The sequence below is a fragment of the Felis catus genome, chromosome X (assembly GCF_018350175.1).
Source record: "Felis catus isolate Fca126 chromosome X, F.catus_Fca126_mat1.0, whole genome shotgun sequence".
Taxonomy (NCBI): Eukaryota; Metazoa; Chordata; class Mammalia; order Carnivora; family Felidae; genus Felis; species Felis catus.
In genome coordinates, this window is record NC_058386.1 from 108,843,296 (window position 1) to 108,871,096 (window position 27,801).

The window sequence follows — 27,801 nt, forward strand, 5'->3', positions numbered from 1 at the left end:
GAATGTTCCCTAATAGGAAATGATAGAGCATTACCTAATTGCTGGTGTCCTAATGATGGTGCTGAAGAAAAAGAACGGGTGTATAGGACTAAGAGGAGACATTAAGTTCCAGGAGAAGTCAAATTTAAGAAACCAAGTTTTTAACCAAGTGAGGACCATACTGAATTGACTATTATTATTTTGTTCTCGGCAGTAAAATATTCAAATTACTTTTTAAAGTTAAAAAAAATCAAATCAGAGAATGGAACAATCTATTCATATATGTTGAAGAGAAAAGGGCTAGTCCTCTTGGACCAAAGGGGAAATAATTATTTGGAAAGCTATAGATGAGTTGCTACCTATGGTCATGTATTCTTGATGCAAAGATAATGATAGTGATTAGTAATAATGATCATAGTAGCATTTATTGAATTATTATTATGTTAGGCATGCTGCTAAGGGATTGTATTTAATCTTCACAATAATCCAATGAAGTAATTAATAAGGAAGGCCTCGCTTTTACAGTGGAGAAAAGTAAATCTGAAGTACATCAAGTGACATATCCAAGGTCACATCACTTACAAGTGACAGATCTGGGTCGAGAACGCAGGCAGTCTACTTGCAACACATGGATGGACCTTGAGAGCATTATGCTAAGTGAAATAAGTGAGACAAAGAAAGACAAATACAAAAGATTTGTGGTTACCAGAGGCAAGGGGTAGTGACAGGGAACTGGAGAAAGGTGATCAAAAGTCTCAAACTTCCAGTTATAAGATAAATAAGTCCTAGGAGAGTTGTGATTACATCATGATGAGTATAGTTACCGCTGCTGTATGATAGATATGAAAGTTGTTAAAAGAGTAAATCCTGGGAGTTCTCATCACTCACCACAAAATATATATATACATATATATACATATATACATATATATATACATATATATATATATTTTCCTTTTGCTTTTTTTGTATTTATGTAAGATGATGGATATTAACTAAACTTACTGCAGTAAACATTTAATGATACATGGAAGTCAAATCATTACGCTGTACACCCTAAACTTATTTATTTGTTTGTTTGTTTTTATTAAATGTAATTTACTGTCAAATTGGTTTCCATACAGCACCCAGTGCTCATCCCTAAACTTGTACAGTGCTGTATGTCAGTTATATCTCAGCAAAACTGGGGTGGGGGGGAATCCCAAGCAGTCAACACTAGAGTCAGCACCAGAGATGCAGTTGTGGCCCCAAACTGCCATGGCCCCTACCCTCATGGGACACAAGCTGGTAGAGGTTCTGAGAGGAATGTGTGCCAGTGACCTGAGATTGTATGTACAAGGAACTTGACTGGTCTAGGGGATCCAGAAATACTTCCTTACATTAAAATCTGATGCATGAGTGAATGTGAAATAAGCAAATGTGGTGGTGCAAGACAGGGACACGTTTAGGGAAAGCATTTCAAAAAGAAGGATTAGCGTATGTGGAGGCAAAAGCCTTGTAGCTAGAGCACATCCCACGGGCAACTACAAATGGTTATTGTGGCTGGAATATCATGAGCATAAGGAAGTATGATACACACTGAAATCAGAGAGGTGAGCCACGTTCAGCTCGTGTAAGGTCTTACAGGCCATTATAAGGAATTGGGGTTTACTCTGAGGTGGTGGTTATGAACTAGGAGTGATTTTGTACACCCGTCCATCCCAGCGGATATTTGGCAATGTCTGGAATAATTCTGGGTTGTCAGAACTGGGGGTGGGCTGCTACTAGACTCTGGTGAGTAGAGGTCAGGAATGCTGCTGAACCCCTGACCATGCACAAGACAGTCCCCCGCTGCAAAGAATTTTTGGCCTGAAATGGCAATAGTGCTGAGGCAAGAAAAACCTTTTTCTAAGGGTAATGGGAAACTATTGAAGGGTTTTAAGTAGGTAAGTGCCCAAGTCTTACATGTATTTTAAGACTGATGTCTTATGTCTGATGTCAGCATGGAGAACTGATGATGGAGAGATATGTAAGCTATAAGTAAGGGTATAAGGATATAAGGATACTTATAAGGATATAAGCAAGCTACTTAAGAGACTTTTATAGAAGCCCAGGCAAAAGATGAGTATGGAATTGCCTAGGCTTGTAGCAGTGGTAGCAGAGAAAAGTGAAAGGTTCAACTTCTACTTTGAAAGTAGAGACATGATGACTTGCCAAAGGATAGACTCGAGGTGGGTGCAGAAAGAATAATCAAATATGGTACCCACGTTTCTGGCTTTAGCTGCTGGGTGGATGGGTGGAGGTATGATTAAGTGAGAAAAAGATTGAGGGAAGCAAAATGTGGAGTGAGGCATAACATAAGTTTGTTCATGGTAGTTATGAACTGCCTGCTTGGTATATAAATGAAGACATCAAGAAAATAGGTGTATGGGTTTAGACCTCAGAGGAATCAATACTGAAGAGATATATTCATGAATTTTCCATCTAGAAGAACAAATAAAGAAGTATGGAATGTCTGTGGGAAAGTCTTTATCTTCTGGAGTGAGTATCATGAAAAGATACTCCAAGCTGTATCCTCTCCTCAAAGGTGTCTTTTGGTGTCATTACCAGAGATACTTGCTGTTGGTTGGGTCATGGGGCTTACACAGTCTCACATGTCTTATATTCTGTAAACTAATATTCGTATTGCTTGAGTGAAAACCAAGCAGTTTTTGTTTCCACAAACCACGCAGTGTCAAAGATGAACATGATTGTGTGAGTTTTCCATTTCATATTTGAAGATAATAATAAAATTCTTTCACATCCGGTGTCTTCAGTTTGTCTATCACTCTAGAGCTCGATTCAATTCCACTGCAGCTAGAAGAAATGCTGGGGTATGATGCACTATTGGCCAAGGCAAAGCAGCTCTATGTCACTTCAGATTTTGCTACATTCAATGATCAATGAATCTGTCTATCTCTCTCCACCTTCACTGCCATTATGCTGATGCAAATGGAAAATCCAGTTCTGGATTTCCACAACTGGCTCATATTTGGGCTCCTCTTTTTTTTAGAGGGGGGAGGGAGAGGGACAGATGGAGAGAGAGAAAGAGAGAGAGAGAGAGAGAGAGAGAGAGAGAGAGAGAGAGAGAGAATATTAAGCAGGCTCCATGCTCCGCATGGATCCTGATGCAGGGCTTGATCCCACAACCCTTGGATCATAACCTGAGCCAAAATCAAGTGTCAGACACTAAACCGACTGAGCCACCCAGGTGCCCCTGGGCTCCCTGTTCTTAATCCATCCTCCAGACAGCTGCCAACATTGATTATTTAAAAACATAAATTAGAACTTACTACCTAAGTCCTTAGAACTTTCCAGAAATTTCCCATGACATAATACAATCAAAATCCTCACAAAGGCTTTACATTATGCATAACTTGCCTGCCTTGCCATCATCTCATACACTCTCCCCATACTCACTGTTTTCCAGACACACTATCCTTCTCTATGGGCCAACTTTGCCCTTGCCTCAGGGTCTTAGCACTTGCTGTTACCCCTGGATGGGCTGTTCTTCCCCTGAGTATGCCTGTAGCAATAGCCCTCCCTGTTCATAGGTCTTAGTCACCACTTCAGAGAGGGCCATCTCTGACTCCATTTATTAGCTGTATAACACTGAGTAAGTTGCTCAACATTTCTAAGCCTCTGTATTCTCATCAAGGAAATGAAGTTAAAGAGAGCTCTTATCAAGAGAGGGGTGTGTGGGTGGCTCAGTCAGTTGAGCCTCCAACTCTTGATCTTGACTCAGGCCATGATCTCATGGTTCATGATATGGAGCTCTGCACTGCCAGTTCAGAGCCTGCTTGGGATTCTCTCTCTCCATTGCTCTCTGCCCCTCCCCTGGTTATGCTTTCTCTCTCTCTCTCTCTCTCTCTCTCTCTCTCTCTCTGTCCCTCAAAAACAAATAAATAAAAATCTTTTAAAAAAAGAAAGAAATTTTAATAAATGATTCTGACAAAGCAAGTCAGCCATCTGGAAGAAGATAAAACTAGATTCATATATTTTTTTTACTATGTGTAAGGATAAACTATATAGATCAGGGAAGCAAATGTGGGTGAATTCCTCTTTAAGTTGAGTGTAGGGAAAGTCTTGCTAATTGGCTTAAAATGCAGGGGCAATAAAAGAAAAGATTGATAAGTTTGACTACATTAAAAAACAATTTATGTACATAACCCACCCCCACCACAAATAAGATAAAAAAATAATTAAGGGAAACTGGGAGATATTTATACATATCATACATAAAAAGCTGCCATTCCTAAAATATTAAAAAAAAATCTTAAAAATTGAGGGGAAAGGCCAAAATACCTGAGAGAAAAATGGGCAAATGACACACAAGGAAAATTCCCTCCAAAAAAAGTTTTTAAATGGACCTTAAATGCATGAAGAGATATTCAATTTCCTTCATGATGAGAGTAATGTAAAGTGTCAAAAACTAAAAGGTATTAAAAAAAGACTCTGCTTTTTGTGTTGTTGATTTTAACTATTCTGACAGTTGTTAGGCGATATCTCATTGTGGTTTTTATTTGCATTTCCCTGATGATGTGATGTTGAGAATTTTTCATGTGTCTGTTGGCCATCTGGATGTCTTCTTTGGAGAAATGTTCATGTCTTCTGCCCATTTTTAAATTGGATTATGTTTTTTGGGTGTTCAGTTGTATAAGACCTTTATGTATTTGGGATACTAACCCTTTATTAGATATGTCGTTTACAAATATCTTCTCCCATTCCATAGATTGCCTTTTAGTTTAGTTGATTGTTTCCTTCACTGCGCAGAAGCTTTTTGTTTGGATGTAGTCCCAATAGTTTATTTTGCTTTTATTTCCCTTGTTCAGGAGACCTATCTAGAAATATGTTGCTGCAGCTGATGTCAGAGGCCTTACTGACTGTGTTCTCATCTAGGATTTTTGTGGTTTCGGGTCTCATATTTAGGTATTTAATCCATGTTGAGTTTATTTTTGTGTAGAGTGTAAGAACTTGGTCCAGTTTCATCCTTTTGCATGTAGCTGTGTGGTTTTCCCAATACCATTTGTTGAAGAGACTGTCTCTTTCCTATTTTGTCAAAAGTTAATTGACTATGTAATTGTGGGCTTGTTTCTGGGTTTTCTGTCCTGTCCCATTGAGCTGTGTGTTTACTTTTGTGCCAGTACCATACTGTTTTGATTACTGCAGCTTTGCAATATAACTTGAAGTCTGGAATTGTGATACCTCCAGTTTTGTTTTTCTTTCTCAAGGTTGCTGTGGCCATACAAATTTTAGGATTGTTTGTTCTAGTTCTGTGAAAAATGCTGTTGGTATTTTGATGGAGACTGCGTTAAGTCTATGTGTTTGCAAGAGGGTGTAGAGACAGGAAACCCTCATGCTCTATTGAGAATGCAAACTGGTGCAGCCACTGTGGGAAACAGTATGGAGTTCCTCAAAAAGTTAAAAAATAGAACTACCGTACGATCCAGCAATTGCACTACTGGGTATTTACCCACCAAACACAAAAACTCTAACTCAAAGGAATACATGCACCCCTATGTATATTGCAGCATTATTTACAATAGTCAATTATGGAAGCAGCCCAAGTGTCCATCCATAGATGAATGGAAAAAGAAGAGGTGGGATAGGGGACCCAGGTGGTTCAGTCGGTTAAGCGTCCGACTTCGGCTCAGGTCATGATCTCACGGTTCGTGAGTTTAAACCCTGTGTCGCGCTCTTGTGCTGACAGCTCAGAACCTGGAGCCTGCTTTGGATTCTGTGTCTCCCTCTCTCTCTGCCCCTCCCCTGCTCATGCTCTCTTTCTCTCTCAAAGGCAAACATTAAAAAATTTAAAAGAAAGATGAATGGATAAAGAAGCTGTGGTATATATATAATGGAATAGTATCCATCCATAAAAAGAATGAAATCTTGCCATTTTCAATAACATGGATGGATCTAGAGAGTATAATGCTAAGCAAAATAAGTCAGAGAAAGACAGATACCATATTGTTTCACTCATATGTGGAGTTTAAGAAATAAGATAAATAAGCAAATGGAAAAAAGAGAGAGAGTGAAAGAAACAAACCAAATCTTAACTATAGAGAACAAATAGATGGTCATGAGAGGGGAGGAGGTGGAGGGATTAGAGAGTACACCTATCGTGATGAGCACTGGGTGATGTATGGAATTGTTGAATGACTATGTTGTACATCTGAAACTAATATAACACTGTATGTTAGTACTGGAATTAAAATAAAAAATTTAATTAATGAGTGACTCTGCTAGTGAAGCTATGAGTAAGCAGGCACTCTCATGCATTGCAGGCTAGAATGCAAACTGGTGCAACTCTTATGACAGGGAATTTGTCAGTACTTAACAAAATCGCACATGCATTTGCTTTTTGACCTAGCAATCCTACCGTATGGTGAAGGTTCACCCCCACCAGTGCAAAAATAGATATGCACAAGGTTCTTCATCAGGGCATTGTTCGTAATTCCAAAATATCGTAGTGTTTGAATAAACTATGGTACATCCATATAGTGGAGTACTATGCAGCTTTGTAAAATAAAAAATCTTTTTAAACGGGAGAGATGTGTATGAACTGATGTGGGGTGATTTCCAGGATACAGTGTCAGGTGAAGAAAAGCAAAGTGGAAAACAGCATGTGCAGTATGCCTCATTTTGTTTAAGAAAAAAAGGGGAAATAGGAACATGTGCATGCATCTGCTCATTTGTGCAAAAAAAAAACCACAGGAAACATAAGCTAGGTACTAATGAGATCTGTTTCCTACAAGGTCTGGGTGGGAACCTGGTAGAAAAGATGGACAGCAATGAAGTGAGCGAGATACTTCTCTGAGAATTCCTCTTTGAACATTTCTAACTCTTTCACGTGTTCAAAAAAAGACAATCAATAAAGCCAATAAGGATTGGGGAAAATACTAAAATGGAACAACAATAAACAACCCATGAACTGCACTTCAGTTTTTTTTAATGTTTATTTTATTTTTGAGACAGAGACCGAGTGCGAGTGGGGGAGGGGCAGAGAGAGAGGGAGACACAGAATCTGAAGCAGGCTCCAGGCTCTGAGCCATCAGCACAGAGCCCGACACAGGGCTCGAACTCACAAACCATGAGATCATGACCTGAGCCTAAGTCTGACGTTCAACCGACTGAGCCACCCAGGCGCCCCTGCACTTCAGTTTTAAATGCAGAACAGAACTGCTCTGAAGAGCAGAAAGAGAAAACTAATTCAAATAACTCTTTTCTTTCACACTTGGGATTTTATTGGTTGTTTGAAGATCAGTACACAGATATTATGAACAATTAGTTCAAATTTTAATGTATGTACTGAAAATCTAAAAAGCCACGTAGTTATGAGTTCCCTCTAAACAGTTTTTCAGGGACCTTGCAGCTTAACATTTAGAGGCAGTTTTCCTTAAGAGGATATGAAGTGTCAATACCCTCAAATGATTGATAAGCTTCCCAATTGTAAGTTGCCCTCATTCACAGTTTAATATCATAGGTACTGCATGCATGAGTTTTCAATCTTTTACAGCATAAAACAAAATTATTAGGCAAATGAGACTACCACAACTAAATACAGCACAAAGTGCACACAATTCTGACAGGCAAAGCCAAGGTGGGAGTGGTTTACTTTAAGAAATAATTCTACTAAAACCCAACATGGAAAAGAAGTCACTTCAAATGTTGAAGGCACAGTAAAGGCATGACCATGACTCCAAATTGCCATTTCACATGCTTTGTATTACAGGATATAAAAACAAAACAAAAACCCCGAACCGCAAATGATTTCACCCATTGAATGAAAGCATTTACACTTAACAAATGAGGTAAAGCTCATTCTCTACTTAAAAATGTTTCTAGAGCTATTAGAAAGCATGCATTTATGAAGTAGTTGATGACACTCCTATGCCTGTTACAAGGATACAGGGACCACTAAGACATGGTACTGCTTCTCTCCTGCTTCATTAGAGGCTGGATTCTACGTATTTTCAGTTCTCCGTTTTCTGCAGGTCAATGTTTCCTTTCCTGGTTAGTCACTTTGGCCTGTTTGCCCTTTGTTCCCCTTTTCCCTTCTGTTTGCACTTGTTTTGCCAGAGGATTTAGCCTTTCCTGCTAACTTTTTGGGCTTCGTTTCTACCTTTGAAGGAGCGGGTTTCACTGACAACCTCGCAGATCCCTTGGGCTCTCCCTTCACGGCCCCTTCGACTGCATTGACCTTCTTCCGGGGCATCTTGGCGGTGGGGAGGGTGAGAGCAGGCCGCTAAGTGCAGAGAAACTTCACGAAGCTGAGCTGCAGGGCCACTGCCCCTCCTTCTGCCCTCTGATGACTTTCCAACACTGTATTTGGACAATATGACCTCGGGCTAAAGACAAGAACTCTAAAAAAATATTGAACTCTGGTTTGTAAACTGCTTTTTCTCAGAGGCATGGGTTAGACATAACTGAATTACTTTCTGTGTATTCTAGGACTGACCAAATACATCGATATATGGTGGATAAAGCCAGCCAGGTTTCTCATTGTCAGAGAAGGGAGTTACAGATTTGGGAAATGGAAAAAATAGAATAAACCTTGTAGCGTTGGATTGGGTTCGGAGGTATCAGTGCAACCTAGTGGATTTTTGTATAGATAGAGATATGTGAATAGATATAGGTGTATATGGGTGAATATGTGTGTCTACTTTCTAGCTGCATTGGCAGAGGGGGCTTAGAAGCAATGACACCCAAGAAACAGTGGGCACACCTAGTGTCAGATCTTGGCTTCTAAATACTCAGAGGAACCCAAACTCCTTGAAGAAATGGCTGCTTTTCAGGCTGGGGCAGGAAAAGAACAAGATGAGTCTGTAATAACCTGGGGTGTCCGAAAGTAAGAAGCTGTTCAAAGCACGAGGTGGGGATAACTCAAAAGGAAACAGAAGCCACTTGTTAGGGGATTCCACCGACCAAATAGAGGATAATTTGGGCATCTAAATAAATGGTAGTATCTGAGATTTTATCCCTTTAAATAAAATAAGAATCCATGAGTCCATATTGATATAATAATTAAAGAAGAAATAAAAGGAGAAGGGTAAGGTCCTTCTTGGAGTAGAAAGCCAACTGATAAATTGTACAAGCAATAATGGAGGTAGAAAAGTATCATTTGGCCACCGTAAGAGTAATAATGTTTTCAGGCAAGAATCAACCAAATCTAGTGTGTAAAGGTTTGAGGATATTTACATGGTTTCAAAGTATTTCCCCCATATGAAGCTTATTAATTACAAAGGGGGAAAATAGGTCACAGTGAGAAAAGGTTGGCAGATTATCACCTTAATCAATGACCAAAGTTAACATCACCGATAACGAGACTGATAACATCATGTGTCTCCTGATATGATGCATAGAGAAGAATCCGACATCACTTCGGGGTTATCCTTAACCCAAGATGCATGACCTAAATATAATCAAGGGGTGACACTAGGCAAACTCAAGCACATCTCTTTTCACATATCTGTATCTATATAAAAATCCGTTACGTTGCACTGATACCTCCAAATCCAAAAAGTACTGTTAAAATACATACTTAAATTTTTTTTTTCAATGTCTTGAAACGTAAAGGAAGATTGTGTTTCAGGTTAAAGGGAAGTGACAATCGAATGTACCACGTATTTCTGTATTTTATCATTATAAAGGACATTATTGGGACAACTGGCAAAATCTGAATGGGATCTGTAGATGGATAAATAATATTGTGTCAATGTTAATTTACTGATTTTGATCACAGTACTGTTATGGCAGAGAATGCCTTTGCTTTTAGGAAATATACACCAAAGTCTTTCAGGGTAAAGGGCCATCATGTCTACAACTTACTCTCAAATGGATCCGCAAAATAGTCACAATGATATGTATATGAAAATAATAAGTATGTATTTGTATATTGCGTGTATAAATGCAATATGATATGTATATATTATATACATATATGTTACACGCACGTATGTAGGAAGGTCCCTACCTTGCACAGATATCTTAAAGATTAAAGAGAATATTTATAAAAGGATTAGGCCTGTGCTTGGTGGATTAGAGATGTTGGTTACATGTTAGTGATTGGTGTCATTATTGGCAATTAAACCTTAGTTTCCTCACCTCTGAAATGGGATTACTTGTGCATCCCCTAGAGACTATTAACTAAGATAATGTTTGTAACAGTGAGGTGTGAACCTTAATGTTCTCTGGAAAAGGCAATTGGTAATTACTAAAATTATTTTTCAATTTTAGGATACTTCCGTAGTGCTTGTTGAGTAGTCGTATTGACTCATTTGATCTTCATAACAACCCTATTGAGCTAAATAGTATTATTAGCTCCTATCATAGGTCAGGAACCTGGCCAGAGACAGTAACTCACTTGCCCAACGTCATACCGCTAGGAAGTTGTAGATCCAGGCTTTGAGACAAGGTGGTCTGACTCTAGAGTTTGCATTTTTAACTGCTATGCTATGTTGATTGTCACCTGTTTTGCTACTTCACTGTAATTTCACATATCTTGACACCTTGTTCCCCAGGTTTTAAGAGGCATTAGGCTGGTAATGTCCCAGGGTTTGGTGACAATATCATGGTAGCCCTCCACGTACTACTTAACACAGTGTCGTTTGGGGTTTTGTATAATTTTTTAGACGCTCTCTTTCGTTTCTTTTTTCTTTTTTTTAAATTTATTTATTTATTTTGAGAGAGAGAGAGAGAGTGAGAGCAAGAGCGAGCCAGCAAGGGAGGGTCATAGAGAAAGAGGGAAAGAGAGAGAATCCCAAGCAGTTTGTGTGCTGTCAGTGCAGAGCCCAACGTGGGGCTTAATCCCATGAACCACAAGATCATGACCTGAGCCACAATCCAGAGACAGACTCTTACCCTACTGAGGTAGGTAAGCCACCCAGGTGCCCCTTTTCATATTGAAGGAGGCTTTTCCCTCTTGTGTATCATGCTTCTATTCTCCCTAATGGAAAACTATAAGGAACCTTTCTCATTTCACTTGTTTTTTTCCCCGAATCTTCCCCAGATCTGCACATAGTGGTCCACGTGTGACAGAATAATGATTTTATACAAGAAATGGAGCATAATGTTTTCCATTTTGTTTCCAGTCCCATTTCTGAAAATAACCGGCCTTTGGTCAGTAATTTGAGAGGCTGAGCTATTAGGCCTAATAGTTTTGTCGGACAAAACCGGTGCTCTCAATCCTGTCGCTGGGTAAACTATTAAAATAGGGCTCTGAAAGTGATTTCGGTGGGGAGGCTAGAAATATTTGTTTCTCTTTTGCTTTACTTTTTGCTTTCTTTGGTTGGAGCTAGATGATTATTCTAATCATTCTCTGTTTTATGTGTTTAAACGTGATTAATAAATTCTGAAAAGGTGACAGTAGACACATAATAGCCCCTGGAGTTTTAAAGAGATAGTGTGACAGTGAAATTTCTGACTTCCCTAAAATTCTAAAATATGAATTAAATTTTGGCAAATTAGCTCCCAAATGCTAACTTTAGAAATCTACAGCTTAGCTCTGCTCCCAAGGGATTGCTCCCTCAGTTCACAAATTGGCAAATATATGAGGCAATCATGGCTGCAAGTAAGAAACAAATCCTCTCTTGTTCTTCTTTCTTTATTTGAGAGAGAGAGAGAGAGAGAGAGAGAGAGAGAGAGAGAGAGAGCCCACGTTGGAGAGGGGGGGAGAGGGAGAGGGAAAGAGAGAACCTTAAGCAAGCTCCACACCCCGCCCAACGTGGGGCTCAATCTCACAACCTTGAGATCATGACCTGAGCTGAAATCGGGAGTCGGATACTTAACTGACTGAGCCACCCAGGTGCCCCTCCTCCTCCTCCTCGCTTGTTCTTTTAAGCCTGTAATGAAGTAGTTGTGTTTTAACCATTTCTCTTTTAGGAAATTAGGAAGTGTGACTGTTAGTATGATTTCATCCTCTCTTTCTCTTTTTTAAAAAGGTTTATTCATTTAATTGAGAGAGAGAGAGAAAGAGATGGAGAGAGAGAGAGAGAGAGAGAGAGAGAGAGAGAGAGAGAGAGAGAGAGGATCCCAAGCAGGCTCCGTGCTATCATCACAGAGCCTGACACAGGGCTTGATCCCACGACCTGTGAGATCATGACTTGAGCCACGATCAAGAGTCAGACACTTAACCAACCGAGCCACCCAGGTGCCCCTTATCCCCTCTCTTAAAGAAATAACCAGCATACGATGAAGGCAGTGGGGAAACAATTAAAAATAACAAGAGTAGTTTGGTGTACTAAATGATGCTTCACACCTCTCTGGAGATCTGTTCAATTTTCCTCATTGTAATTTCTCTGTGTTCAGATTGCATGCTGCAGTCTGAATGTTTGTGTTCGCCCCAAATTCACGTGTTGAAATCCTAACTCCTAATGTGACGATATGAGGAAGTGGGGCCTTTGGGAAAGGGTTAGGTCAGGAAAGTGGAGCCCTCATGAATGGGATGGATGCTCTTATAAAAGAGACCCCAGAGAGCTCTCACACCTCTTTCACCCGTGAGGACCCAGTGAAACAACGGCAGTCTGTGAACCAGAATGTGGGCCCTCACCGGACACCAAATCTACTGGAGCCTTGACCTCGAACTTCCCACCCCCCGAAACTGTGAGAAATACACTTTTGTCATTTATAAGCCACCCGGTCTATGGCATTTTGTTGTCGAAATCAGAACAGACTAAGACAGTGTGTCATCTCTGTTGATCCTTATTCAAGTTCACTGATTCTTTTCTTCTGGGATCTCAAACCTGCTATTATATCTCTCTAGTGAACTTTTCATCTCAATTATTATATTTTTCAACTCCAGAATTTCCATTTGGTTCTTTTGAATAATTTCTATCTCTTTATATTTGCTGCTTGATGAGTAATTGTCATCATAACTTCCTTTAATTCTTTAAGCATGGTTTCCTTTCTTTGAACATATTTATAATAGCTACTCCGATCTCTCTCTCTGCTAAGGCCAACATGTGGGCCCCTTTGGAGGTGATTTATATAGCCTGCTTTTTCTTCCGTTTTTAGGTTACAATTTTTTGTTTCTTTGCATGTCTTGTAATTTTTTTATTGGTAACTACACATTTAGGATAATATTGCAGCAACTCTGATACTGACCCAACCCCGGGGGGGTTGTTCTCGTTGTTGTTACTGCTTGGTCATTGGTTTATTTATTTAGTAAGTCGGCTGGACTAAATCTGCAATGTCTACTTCCCCTAAAATGTGCAGCCCCTGAAGTCCTTGCTCAGATTTTTTCCACTTTGGTTTTTTTCTTTTAGCCTGGCTACCTGTACTCACCCTTCAGTGAGCTGAAACCACTTATAGGTCAAAGGTTATGCTTAAGCACCCTTAGCCAGTTACATCTCTTTTTCTACCACCGTGTGTGTGTGTGTGTGTGTGGTTGGATGCTACTCTCACAATTCAAGGAATTTACATTTTTTGGTCCACCAAGGGCTAGTAGCTTAAAGGCTCCCTCTTTGATAGCTTCTGAGAAAGCACAGCCTTGGGCATGCAAATAGTCTCACAGATTCCCAGGGATGACTGTGATATTATTTTTAGGCCTGACCTCCCTAGAGTCACCCCTGGATCAGAGTAGTTTATTGTTCAGTGTTTGGTCAAAGGTGTGTTTAAGGCCGTTGTGCCAGTGAGGCTTCTGCCCTGTGTTGGGGCATCTGTGTGTGGTTTGGGGATGCTTCCAAAAAGTTTTTAGTGTTTATTTGTTTTTTGAGAAAGAGACAGAGAGACAGAGTGCGAGTGGGGGAGGGGCAAAGAGAGCCGGAGACAGAGGATCCAAAGCTGGCTCTATGCTGAGAGCAGAAAGCCTGATGCGGGGCTTGAACTCACAGATCATGAGATCACGACCTGAGCTGGAGTCAGACCCTTAACCCACTGAGCCACCCGGGCACCCCTGGGGATGCCTTCAAATCTGCCTTATGTTCTGCTCAGATTGGTCATGACTGGGGGCAACCTAGCACGCACTCAGCCTTCCCAACGCACCAGATCTGACTATGATGCTAGGAGGGCTTTTCTTTACTGGCCCTCTGCGTTTCTCTCTTAATCTTCTGGCTGCTCTGTTTTTTGTGTGTATCGTGGAGTTACCAGTCTCCTCTTATTCTCCACCAAGATCTTCATTGTTTTCGGTGGACTTCTCCATACTCCAGTCCAAGAAAAAGTAGTCCTCTCCACACAGCTGTGGAGCTCTTTGCCCTCGTGGACTGCCTTTCCACACAGGGAGGGACCCCTACGCCACTGTGCCAGAGCTGGATCCAGGGATGGAGGGTTCCTGGAGTGACACCTCACCCTATTAGATTGCTACTTGGTGTGGGTGGCAACCTCTGATATTCTTCCTTTGCCACCCCAGGCTTGGAGCCTTTGTCCTGTGAGCAAGCCGGCACAGGGATGATTCAGGCCAGTATTCTTGGCTTGACTTACCTGGGGCAGAGGCTTTACTCTGTGAAGAGGTGCTTGGTGAGGGAAGAAGGACCCAGTCCTCTTGGCAACTGCTTCCTGGAATAGAGCTTCTGCATCAACAAGATGGGGAGATGAGAAACACTAATATCTCGTCCCTTCCAGGGTGAAACCGTAGCCCCAGACAAGAAACTGTGCAGAGAGGGAACTCTGGTCTTTTTGGTGACCAAGTTAGAACTTCCATAACAGAGCTGGGAAGGGTGGGCAAGTCTTTTGCTGTTCTAACAGAGATTTAGTAAATTCACTTCTGAATGTTCTTTCATTAGCTACGTGCCCATAGGACCACATCCAAAGATTTAAAATGAGTGGTTTTATTTTTAATTTTTATTTTTTTAAGTTTATTTATTTATTTTGAGAGAGAGAGAGAGAGAGAGAGAGAGAGAGAGAGAGAGAGGAGGGGCAGAGAGAAGGAGAGAGACAGAATCCCAAGCAGGCTCCGTGCTGTCAGTGCAGAGCCCAGTGCCGGGCTTGAACTTGTGAAACTGTGAGATCGTGACCTGATCCAAAACCAAGAGCCAGATGCTCAACCAACTGAGCCACCCAGGTGCCCCTAAAATGACTGTTTTACGTGATTTTCAGTGCTTTTCCCACCATTCCAGGTGTTTCAAGCAAAATGGCCAGTGGTTTACATTTCTGCTTGTGTCATAATTGAGTGGATGTGATCCAAGTAACGGCTCAAAATCATAGCTAGATCCAATAACCCAAGTTCAAAATTGGTTCACTAAAGAAATGTGTTGTTAAATCACCTTACTGTTTCCTTGACGCCTTTTCTTTTGATTCTTTTGTGCCTCACTGATCCTCCTTCACTCCACTCTATCTCCCACCCCACCCCTTGCATATACTCTAGGCAGTCCTTGGGTGGTTGTGAAATTTCCGGAACAATTATGCTACTGACAAGGCACACATAGCTTTGAGTCTTTCTGGTGAGTACAGAGTTCCCAAACATAAATTTTGAACTGGTGGGCTGGTGTAGTGAAGAGAATCCAGGCCTGGACATAAAACTCCGTTTCAGGCCACGGCTTGGTCACTTCCTGGTTGGGTGTTCTCAGGCATGTTGGCCCGTCTTTCTGAAGCTCAGTTTCTGCATCTGAAAACTGGGAATAATAATGCCCTGCAGGATGTTGTGAGGAATCAATGTAGTCAGGTGCGTGTAGAGCCTGGTATGGAACAGGGGCTCAGTCTACCACGGCTTCTTACCATCCTTATTGTCTTTGCTGTTGTTAAAGAGAAGTTGGTTATTGGGGTTTCACTTATTACTTCTTTCCTGTAGATTGTTGCTTAGCTTCTTGTTCTCGATGGTATCTCTTTTGGGTATTATGTTGTTCAATTGGTGCATGTCCTCAGCAGTTACATAATATTGTGCTCTACCTAATATTAAATTCAGTACTTTACATATTATTAAAAGGGCAGAGCTGCCTTGGAGATAGAGTCTGGATTTCTGGTCATTTTTTCCTAGTTTGTGATTTGAGGGTTCCTGCTTCCACCCAGCTTCTTGTCTGTTGGTGTGGCTGTCCCGTTAATGTTGGTTATCAGAACATCTAGAAATAGCGAAGTCGTTCATTAAATTAGTAGTTTGGAGTTCAAAGGGCAATTTTTTTTATGTAAGTGTTTTAAAAGATTCATATCCTTCCAAACATAAGCAATTCAGTAAATCTGTCCATTCTCAGTGTGTTATGATTGGCTGGATTAACCTCCTTCCCTTCCTCTTCCATGCAGAGCTCTGTACTGCAGCCACGGGGACCTGGCTAATGTCCACCAGGAGTAAACAAAGTAGTTGGTTCTAGACCGACATTTCGTTTCCTTCAGTTTGTTCATGAAATTCATAGGAGGCTGAGTCTACTGAGAATATATCTGGGGTGTATGAGTGTGCGTGCGTGTGTGTATGTTTGCTTCGGGAAGAGGGGTCTGAATGAGGCCTTGGAAGTTCATAGAGAGGTCATGACAGCTCATCAAGGATCATAATAATTACAAATTACATTGTGATTACAATGCCAAGGCCTTATTCTAAGTGCTTTATAAGTATTAATTCATTTAATGCTCCCAACAACCCTGTGAGGTAATTATGATTATTTTTCCCATATTAGAGATGAGAATACTGAGGCATAGAAAAGTGACTTGCCCATGGTCAAACAGAGTTGGCATAGAAACTAAGATGGCCAGCTCCACAATCAATAATGTCAGTTACTGTGTTGCCTCTTGTATAATGACGTGACCCAATAATTGTTCAAATGGCTTTGTATTATTCTTTTTTTAAAAAAAATGTTTTTTATTTTGAGAGAGAGAGTGTGCACTCATGAGCAAGCAGAGGAGGGGAAGAGAGAGGCAGAGAGAGAATCCCAAGTGGGGGAGGGGTAGAGGGAAAGCGAGAAGGAGCCCAAGCAGGCTCCACCCTATCAGTGCAGAGCCCGACACGGGGCTTAATCCCACGAACTGTGAGATCATGACCTGAGTGGAGATCAAGAGCCAGATGTTTAACGACTGAGCCACGAGGCGCCCGGTGGCTTTGCATTATTCTTAAAGCTACATTGTTACATTTTTTTTTCAAAAAATGTTTATTGTGGTAAAATACATATGCTATAACATTTACCATCTTAACTTTAAAATTTTTTTTAATGTTTATTTTTGAGAGAGAGAGAAAGAGAGAGTGTGTGTGTGTGAGTAGGGGAGGGGCAGAGACAGAGAGGGAGACGCAGAATCCAAAGCAGGCTCCAGGCTTCAACCTGTCAGCACAGAGCCCGATGCTCGAACTCACCAACCTCAAGATCATGACCTGAGCCGAAGTCGGACGCCTAACCGACTGAGCCACCCAGGCGCCCCCCCATCTTAACATTTTAAGATGTATATAGTTCAGTAGTAGAAAGTACTGCTTTCCTTTTTAAATTTATTTTGGCTTCCCCCCTGCTTAATTTGGTGTAATTGACAAATAAAGATCGTATATATGTAAGGTGTACATTCTTTACCCAAATAGGCTAGGTAGAAGCTCCGCGGTGAGGAGACAGCAAGGTGTGCTTGTCCTGAGCCTTGCCACTGACAGTGGCCGCCTGGCTCAATGGTTCAATCCTGGGGGGGGGGGTTCTGCTCTCAGTCCTAGCGGGAGAACACATGTGTTGGACTCCAGCGCCTCACCCCTTCGGCCTCAGAGATGGAGCAGAGGCCGCTGGGAGGGAGGCTGGTGGGGCAGTTGACGGGTCAGAGCTCTCTGGGGAGCTTCTGAGTGAATTTTTCAGGGCAAGGGGCAGAGTGCAGGCTGATAATTTAGAAGTCCCAGCGCAGTGCTGAAGTGACATGTGTGGGAAGAGGGGGCAGGGCAGTCCAGGGCCCACCCTGAGGATCGCTCTGAGGCCAGGTCAGCATGAGAGCAGCTGTCTCTCTTACTAGAACCTGAGATGTTACAGGGAAAGCAGCCACTCTGAGAGCAGTGGAGCTCAGCGGGGCAGCAAGGATGCCGGAGCAACACTTTCATCCAAACTGGACCTTAGGTAGGTCCACAAGCCACCAGCTATCCTGACTCCGGGTCTCCCATTAATCCAACCTGTTCTCCACCACACACGATATGGCTGTTTGCCGGCTTCGGCGGTGTGTGTAGACATAGGGTGCATTCTATTTGTGTTGAATCTTCTGTTCCTGACGTTGGTTGGGTGTTAGTTCAGAAGGTATTTCTCTGATGCGATGTAGGCCCCCAAAGAAAACAGCTAAAGAAACTATTGACCATAGACTTCAGAGTCAACACAAGCACAGGGTGATAATTTGTTAGCCATCAGTGAAAGATTTTGGTTGGCCATTTGCCCTATTGGGGGAAGGCTGGAGAGGAAACAACAAAACCTCTCAAAATCCATCCTAAATTCAACAGTCTGTAATTGTACCAAAACAAATACAAGGGGAGTATTTTCTACCCCTATCTTCGGCCTCATGAGAGCCTTTTGCTCCCTTGTCACGGAGTGTCTTTCCTGAAAGGATATTGTATCCGATGCCTTTAAGAGGAAAGGACCAAAAAAAAAAAAAAAAAAAAAAAAAAGCTAGAGGGTACACACAATTAGGATGCCCTTTCTCAATGGTTAATTCAAGCAAGGGGCTTATCTGGCTCTTTGTCTAATCGAATAAAGGCATTTGATGCCTGTCTATATTCAAATTGATTTCCTCTTACAAAATAACAAGTGCAAATGACCGCTCAACATGGATTGATTGATACCGTACCCCAGAGGCCACTGGCTGAAGATCCCAGTCTTTGCGGACGGCACGGTGCAGTCCCAGTTGGGAGACATGGGAACAGAGGAGCCTGCTCAACTCTCTCCCGCAGGAAGACATGGAGCCTCTTTGTGCTTCCAGACCTGTTGCTGAGACCCAAACTGACCCTGTGCTGATCGGGCTTTCTGTTCTCTTGCTTCCATCGCCCCCGAGCTCCCTCTTCTCCTCTCGCTCCTTTCTTGACCTTTGCCCCCCTTTCTTATTTTCTCCTCTCGGCTTCTTCTTTTCCCTTCAAGTTTTCTACTGTTGTCAGGACATAGTTTAATTTGCGTGTCCTTCATGGATAACAATGTTGAACATGTTTTCGTGGCTTATTTGCGATCCTTATATTTTCTTTGTCCATCTTTTCATTTAGTTGTTTGCTTTCTTTCGGTGGAGTTTGAGGATTCTGTCTTTCTGTACAGATAGATAGATAGAGATTTATGAATAGATGTCTAGATGATATACATATCTTGAGATATATATACGGGATATAACTTCATCGGCAAATATTTGATTTAAAAATATTATTTTCTCCCACTCTACGGTTTGTGTTTTCATTTCCTTAACATTTTTCTTTTGGAGAACAGGAGTTTTAAATTTCAAGGAAGCAGGATTTATCCCTTTGTTATTTTATAGTTTGTGCTTTTTGGTGTCTATCTGAAAATGCCTAACCTAGATCCCAGTGATTTTCTCCTATATTTCCTGATAGAAGTTTTTATTTAGGGGCACCTGGGTAGCTCTGTCGGCTAGCATCTTGATTTCAGCTCAGGTCACGATCTCACGGACACAAGACCGAGGCCCTCATCTGCCTCCGAGCTGACCGCGTGGAGTCTGCTCGGGATTCCCTCTCTCCCTCTCTCTGTGCCTCTCCCCAACTTGTGTGCTTGTGTGTGCACACACATGCTCTCTCTCTCTCTCTCTCTCTCTCTCTCTCTCAAAATAAATAAAATAAAACATTAAAAAACACGTTTTTATAGTTTTACATTTCACATTGTTCTTAATGATTTTGAGTTAATTTTTATGTATGGCACAAGGAATGGATAAAAGTTGATTTTTTTGCATGTGGGTATCTAGTTTTTCCAGAACTATTTGTTGAGACTATCTTTTCTCCATTGAACTGCCTTTGCGCCTGTGTGAAAAATCACTCCAGTCTGTACATGTAGGTCTATTTCTGGATTCTCTATTCTGTGTTACCCGTCTATTTGTCTATCTTTATGCCAATACCACACTGTCTTCATTGCTGTAGCTTTATATTAAGACTTTAAAAACAGGCAGTGTTAGCTCTCCAACTCTTCTTCTTTTTCAAAGTCATTTTGGCTATTCTAAGTCCGGTGCGTTGTGTGAATTGTAAGGCAGCTTTTCTCACACCCCGCGAAAAGCCTGCTGGGAGCTCAAGTGGGATCACATGAAATCCATAGATCAGTTTTTGGAAATTTGATATCCCAGGCATGCCTGGGTGGCTCAGCTGGTTAAGCATCCGACTTCAGCTCAGGTCATGGTCTCGAGGTTCATGAGTTCGAGCCTCACGTCGGGCTCTGTGCTGACAGCTCAGAGCCTGGAGCCCGCTTCGGATTCTGTGTCTCCCTCTCTCTCTGCCCCCCGCCCCCAGCTCACGCTCTCTCTCTCTCAAAAATAAACAACAACAACAAAAATTGACATTTTAACAAAGTTAAACCTTCTAACTCATGAATATGACATAGCTCCCTATGTATTTGGGTGTTCTTTTGTTTCTCTCAGTGGTGCTTTATAGTTACAGTGTTAGATTTATTCCTAAGATTTCGTATTTTGGTGCTGTTGTGATATTTAAGATTTTGTGTTTCATATTATCTGTTGCTAATATATAGAAAGGTAATTGTTATGTATATTGATTTTATATTTTGCAGTCTGACCAGCCTCACTTATCAGTTCCAGTAGCTTCTGTAGATTCCACATAAATGATTATGCCATCTGCAAATAAAGGGTTTTGCTTTTTCTAATTCATGTACCTTTAATGTCTTTTTCTTGCTTGGTGTACTGAGCAGAACTTCTAGTACAATGTGGAATAGAAACAATGAGGGTATACGTCTTGCTTTTGACTGGTCTTAGGAGGAAAGTAGTCTAGTACAATGTTGAATAGAAAATGATGAGGGTACACATCTTGATTTTCATTGGTCTTAGGAGGACAGTAGTCTGTTACCATCAGTTATGTTAGCTGCAGGTTTTTGGTATATGCTCTTTACCAAGTTGAGGAACGTCCCTTTTATTCCTCAATCTGCTCAGTGTCTCTGTCAAGAATGGATGTTGGCTTTTGGCAAATTGTTTTACTGCATATGTTAAATTCAGCATGTGGTACTCACTTTTTTTAAGAGGGTGAATTACATTGATTGATCTTCAAATATAAAATCAAGCTTGTATTTCTGAGACAAATCCCATTTGGTCATGATAGGCTATTCTCATTATATATCATTGGATTCATTCCACTGGTGCTTCGGAAATAATGTCTCTATTGATGCTCATGAGAGACTTCAGTCTATATTTTTCTTCTCTATTTTTTAAATTTTTAGAAAAAGCTTTTTTAAACATTCATTCACTTTTGAGAGACAGAGAGTGAGCAGGGGAGGGGCAGAGAGAGAGGGAGACAAGAATCTGAAGCAGGCTCCAGGCTCTGAGCTCCATGTAGGGCTTGAACCTCCAGACTGTGAGATCATGACCTGAGCCAAAGTCGATGCTTAACCACCTGAGCCACCCAGGTGCCCCTGTATCTTTCTTCTCTTATAATGCCTTTGTCTTTTAGTATCAGGGTAATTCTGGTCATATAGAATTAGTTGAGAAATATTTTCTCTCCTACATTTCCTGAAGGAGGTTATGTATAATTGTTATTATTTCCTTCTTAAATGTTTGGTAAAATTCAGCAGTGAAGTCATCTGGGCCTGGCGTTTTCTTTTGGGAAGGTTTTAAGCTGCAGGTTCAATTTCTTTTATAGATATAGGGTTATTAAACCTCGAATGAGACTTGGTAGTTTGTATCTTTCAAGGGATTTGTTTATTTCATCTCACCTGTCAGATTTATTGACATCAAGCTCTTCATGGTATGTCCTTGTTATCTTTTTAATATCTGTAGTATCTAGAGTGATGTCATCTCTCTCATTCTTGATATTAATAATTTATGCCTTCTCTTTTTTGCCTGATCGGTCTGACTCGAGATTTACTTATTTTGTTTCTTTTCTCAAAGAACCAGCTTTTGGTTGTATTCATTATTTTCTCTTTTGCTTTTCTGTTTTCTGTTTAATTGTTTGCTACTCGGATCTTTATGACTCCCTTTGTTCCCTTAACTTTGTTAGCATTTGCTCTTTTTTTCCTACTTTCTTAGAACCTGAGGCCTTTGATTTGTAGTCTGCTTTCTTTTCTACTGTAGGCATTTTGTGCAATAAATTTCTCCTGAAATACTTCTTTCATGGCATCCCACAAATTTTGGTATGTATCGTTTTTATTTTAATCAATTAGATTGAATCTGTAGATGGCTTTTGGTAGTAGTACTGCCATCTTAACAATATTAAGTCTTCCAGTGCGCGAGCACAGGATGTCTCTCTATTTACTGATTTACATTTTTAGAGAGATTAAACACTTCTGAAGAGCATTTTATGTGAAGCAAATGCTTTAAAGTTTTTGCTTTCTAATACACAATGCGTTCTACAAATTCATGTAAGAAAATGTAGATACGTGAGTGCAGAAACAAAATTTCCTGTGGTCCCATAACGTATAGAAAGCCACTGTTAATCTTTTGGAATATGTATGTATCCAAAATATTTTCTGTGCCTTTACGCCACTAGACACATGTTCCATTTAAAGAACTGGAGTCACTTCTAAATGCTGCTTGTATAACCTGAGCCACTGCTTAACAAAGATCCATTAATATATCTGTATATCAGTAAATACACATTTACACCATTATTGCCAGGAGCTGCAGTGTATTCCAAGTCACTGTCTCACCATGCTTCTATTTTATTCCACTTGTTCGCTTCCAAATAAAACTGATGAAAACATTTTTAAAATAGGTCTGACTTTATCTACTCATAATAGAGAACAGGACCCCAAATGCATTTGCATCTGGGAACCACAACTAGACACACACACGTTATCAAATGCACCGCATAATTGTGCGCCTCTTTTCTGACATTTGGCCCCACTGTGCACAGGTTCAGAGCATCTTCCCAATTAGTATGACCTGAGCACAGCACCAAGTCTATGAAAAAAGGGATTCCAATGCCCTCCACCCCAGTGGAAAATAAGCAGGTACAAAGCATAGATAATCCTACTATCATTCATTCAGTCTTGAAACACTTAGTATAGAGTAGTAATGTACAAGAATAAACACATACATGGCTTTTACTATTTGATTTTTAAAAAACCCTTTCTCTTAGTTCTTCCATGGGTCTGATTCCATTATTAACATTTTGTGTGACCCCATTGCATAATTTTTAAAAGGGATATTTCCAATCCAGGTTAATATCATGGCGTTAATGTTTTTCCAAAGCACAGAAAATACAGAGGCTTACACACACAGCAATATAAGTTTAGTTTATCATTTAAAAGCCAATCAGTATAATTCACCACTTCAATAGAGTTAAAGAAACATTTATATGAACTTCTTAATAGATGCAGCAACACTACTTAACAAAATTCAAAACCCATTCATGAATTTTAAAAAAAAAAAAAACCACAACTCTGAAAACTGGGACTAGAAGAGAATTTCTGGAACTTGTAGGAGATTTATATGAAACCTCAGCTAAATCATATTCAGTGGGGAAAGACTGAATGCCTCCTCCTAAGATGAGGAGCAAGGCAAGGATGCCCACTCTTAACACTCTTGAACTTGAAGTTCTAGCAAATATAACTAAGCAAGAAAAAACTTAAAAAAAAATCCCAACTGGTAATAAGAAATTAAACCATCTTTACTCATACAGAACATAATCATTTGCATAAAAAATCCCAACTAACCTACAGAAAAAAATTACAAAAGCACACTAATAAGTGAGTTAGCAAAGTCTAACTCATACAAGGTCGCTATACGAAAATCACTTGTAATTCTATATACTAGCAATGAAATACTGTGAATTTTTAAATAAATTTTAAAGTACCATTTGCTATAACTTCAACAATGGCATACATAGGAAGAAGTTTAACAAAATATGTGCAAGACTGGATGCTGTAAGCAAAAGCATTGCCGAGAGAAATTGTTAAAGATTGAAATAAATGGACACATAGGAAGACTCAGTGTTGTCAAGAAGTCAGTTCTCCCGAGATTTATCTATAGATTTCACACAATCAATTAAAAAAAGTCCTAGAAGACTTGTTTTGTTATAAATTTACAAGCTGATATTCAAACTTATATAATGATCAAAGGATCTAGAATAGTCAAAACAATTTTAATAAAGAACAAAATGTGACGATTAACACTACCTGATTTGAAGATTTCTAGTAAATAAGAGAATAGACAGAATAGAGTCCAGAGACCCAGGCTTATATGATCAATTGATTTTTCACAAAGGTACCAATGTGATTCCATGGGGACAAGATTATCTTTTCAGCAAATGGAGCTGAAACAATTGGTCATCCAGATGCCAAAAAAAAAAAAAAAAAAAAAAAAAAAAAACCCAAATGAGCCTCAAACTTTATTTCACACCATATGTAAAAACTAACACGAAATATATTATGACCTAAATGTCAGAGCTAAGATTATAGAAATCCTATAAGAAAACATAGGAGAAATTTTTTGTGACTTTGAATTAGGTAAATCATTCTTAGGACATAAAACCCAAACCATAAAAGGTATAAATGGATACACCGAACTTCATCAAAACTAAAAACTGCTGTTCTGCCCAAGCCCGTAAAGAAAAGGCAAGGATTAATCACAGAGTGGGAGAAAATATTTGCAAAGTAGATATGGTAAAAGACTTGTATCCAGAACACATATAAAACTCAGAATCGATAGTTGGAAGACAACCTTAAAATTGAAAAATAGGTAAAATATTTGAATAGACACTTAACCAAAGAAGATACATGGACGATCAATAAGCGCAGAAAAAGAAGTTCAACTTCATTAGTCAATAGTGAAGTGCAAATGAAAACCACAGGGGGTTCCCACTACACACCTACTGCAGTGACTAATATCTACAACAAGACAAAATCCTGTCAGTGCTGGTGAGGGTGCACAATAGCTTCAACTCTCATACATCGTTGCTGGGACTGCAAAATAATAAGCCATTTAAAAAAGTAATTTGGGGGCACCTGGGCAGCTCAGTCAGTTAAGCATCTGACTTTGGCTCAGGTCATGATCTCACAGCTCGTGAGTTCGAGCCCCACATTGGGCTCAGTGCTGACAGCTCAGAGCCTGGAGCCTGCTTCGGATTCTGTGTCTCCCTCTCTCTCTGCCCCTTCCCTGCTCGCACTCTGTCTGTCTCTCTCTCAAAAATAAATAAACATTAAAAATTTTTTTTCAAAGTACTTTGGCACTTTCTCATTAAGTTAAGCATATAGCAATGACACACACACACACACACACACACACACATCAATCCAACTTGTAGGTAGTCAAGAGAAATGAAAATATATTTCAAAACAAGTACCCGCATGCAAGCATTCACAGCAGCTTTATTCATAGAAACAAAAAATTTGGAACAAATCAAATGTGTCTGTTGAAAGGATGAATAATTTGTGGCATTGCTAGCCAGTGGAAAACTACCGAGCAATAAAAAGGAATGAACTACCAATACAACAAAAGAAAAAATATCAAAAGCTTGAGTAGAAGAACTCAGAAACAAAACACACCACGTTATGTGTGGAAAACTACCGAGCAATAAAAAGGAATGAACTACCAATACAACAAAAGAAAAAATATCAAAAGCTTGAGTAGAAGAACTCAGAAACAAAACACACCACGTTATGTGATTCCATTCATACGGTATTCTAGAAAAGGCAAAACTTTAGGACAGCAAGCAGATCAGTGTTTGTCAGGGGCTTAGGCTGCGAGGAGGGGACGGACCTCAAGGGAGCACAAACGAACTCTTTGGTGTGATGAAAAATATTCTGTATCTTGGTTGTGGTGGTAGTTATGTGATGCATGGCTGTGTATTTGTTTCTCAAAACTCAATGATCTGTATGCTGTAAAGGAATAAATTTTACTTTATGTAAATTATTCTTCAGACAAACTGGTTTAAAAGAACTGTAAAGCGCATGACTTGGTTTGGGATTCTGCTCTCCATTTCAGGCCTCCCCTGCCTATCTGTCCATTGTACCTGACCGTCTAAGGCTTATGTGGTGAGATTCCCAACATCGTGTTGACCAGGCCTATCCTATGAAGCGCTCTGAGCCTCTCTCTACCAGCCTCAGCATCAAAACTTACCTGCCTCATGCCTCCTTCCCAGAGTCCACGGTTCTCAACTAGCTGTTCAGGTGGAGATTTTCACCCCTATTTATTTTTCAAAAAGGAGTCCCCTAGTTAGCCCCTCGTGGTAGCTGTTTCTTCCACATTAAGGGAAGTCAGTGGACTCTTCTGAAGAATACACATTCAGAGAAGATACTAGCTCTGATAGAGGCAAAGGACTAAGTTGTGGGGTAGTTTCAGGACTCCTTTGAATGTATCATTCCCAGTGTGGAATATCATTCCACGTGTATTTGCAGTTAAACATTAACGAATGGTCTCTGACTCCAGATGTGGAAGGTACACGTGAGGAACACCTGATATGGGCCGTGTGTGGTATTTGGTTTCGACTTGAAATATGAACAAGTTCTTGGCTTCAGTACATCATTTCACCTAATGATAACTGCAGCCTTTATGACTGTAAACTCCTGCCACAATGCTTCTTCTCTCTGAAATTCCCAACCATAACTTTGCTACCCCCACCTTTCTTTGCCCACATTCTAAGGACTACTAGTAGCTTGGGTAGGAGCTAAAATTTCCATTTTAGGGGAGAGAACACCGACCTCCGTGTTAAAGGTTAAAGTACCTCTCTAGCAAATAACAAAACCTTTATTACAAAAATTCCAAAGCTCTAGCTTTTAAGTACACAATACAATGTATTATTAACTAGAAACACTATGCTGGAAGTATAGCTCTGGGACTTCCTCATCTTGTATAACTGAAACTTTGCACCCTTTGACCAATAGCAACTCATTTGCCCCTTCTCACAGCCCCTGACAACCACCATTTTACCTTCTGCTTCGAGGAGTTCGACTATTTTAGATAATTACTAGTATTATTATATTCTATACTTCAAACTTTGCTAAGAGAGTAAACCTTATGTTAAGTGTCCTTATCACTTAAATAAATCAATAAATAAGGTAGGAGGAAACCTCTGGAGGTGATGGACATGTTTATGGCATAGATTGTGGTGATGGTTTCATGGATGTATACTTATATCCAAACTTACCTAGTTGTATACATTGATATATGTAGCTTTCTGGCCATCGATTATATTTCAATAAAGTTTTTTTTTTTTTTAAAGCTCCAGCTATAGGGGCTCCTGGGTGGCTCAGTCAGTTGGGTATCCAACTCTTGGTTTCAGCTCGGGTCATGATCTCACAGTTCGTGGGTTCGAGTCTCAAGTTGGGTTCTACACTGACTTATGGTTCGGACCCTGCTTTGGATCTGCTCTCTCTGCCCCTCCCCCACTTGCACTGTCTCTCTCCCTCTCTCTCACTCTCTCTCTCTCAAAAAGTAAATAAATGTTTAAAAAGTGTAAAAAAAGAAAAACTCCAGCTATAGCTTACTCATCCCAAACAACAGTGGACAATAAAGACGATCCTTTGGTTTCATTATCATTGGATTTGACCTGTGTGTTTTCAGGACTGTTCTGACAGAAAGGAGAGTATTCCTGAATAAATTACTGGATTTCTCTGGGGTGCAAGGAAAAATCCTAAAGGGGAATATAACTATTTTCTCTCAGAAATTAAGATTTCCAGTAAGAGTGATTTCATGCTAAAAATACCAAATATAGTTATTTTCATTGAAAATTTAAAAAAATATGCACATATATAATATATACTATCTATATAATCTGTGTATATATATGTGTGTACCTACATATATATTAGATTAGGATTAATTTACTAAAAAACAAAACAAAATCCAGGCTCCTTAACATACCTT

At 40.1% G+C, this 27,801-nt stretch overlaps 1 long non-coding RNA gene across 2 annotated transcripts in view; it reads left to right on the forward strand.

Moving 5' to 3' along the window:
• LOC109496608 overlaps positions 1–27,801 on the forward strand; it is a 122,155-nt gene that overhangs the window by 27,445 nt on the left and 66,909 nt on the right. The gene's annotated exons all lie outside the window — the stretch shown is intronic.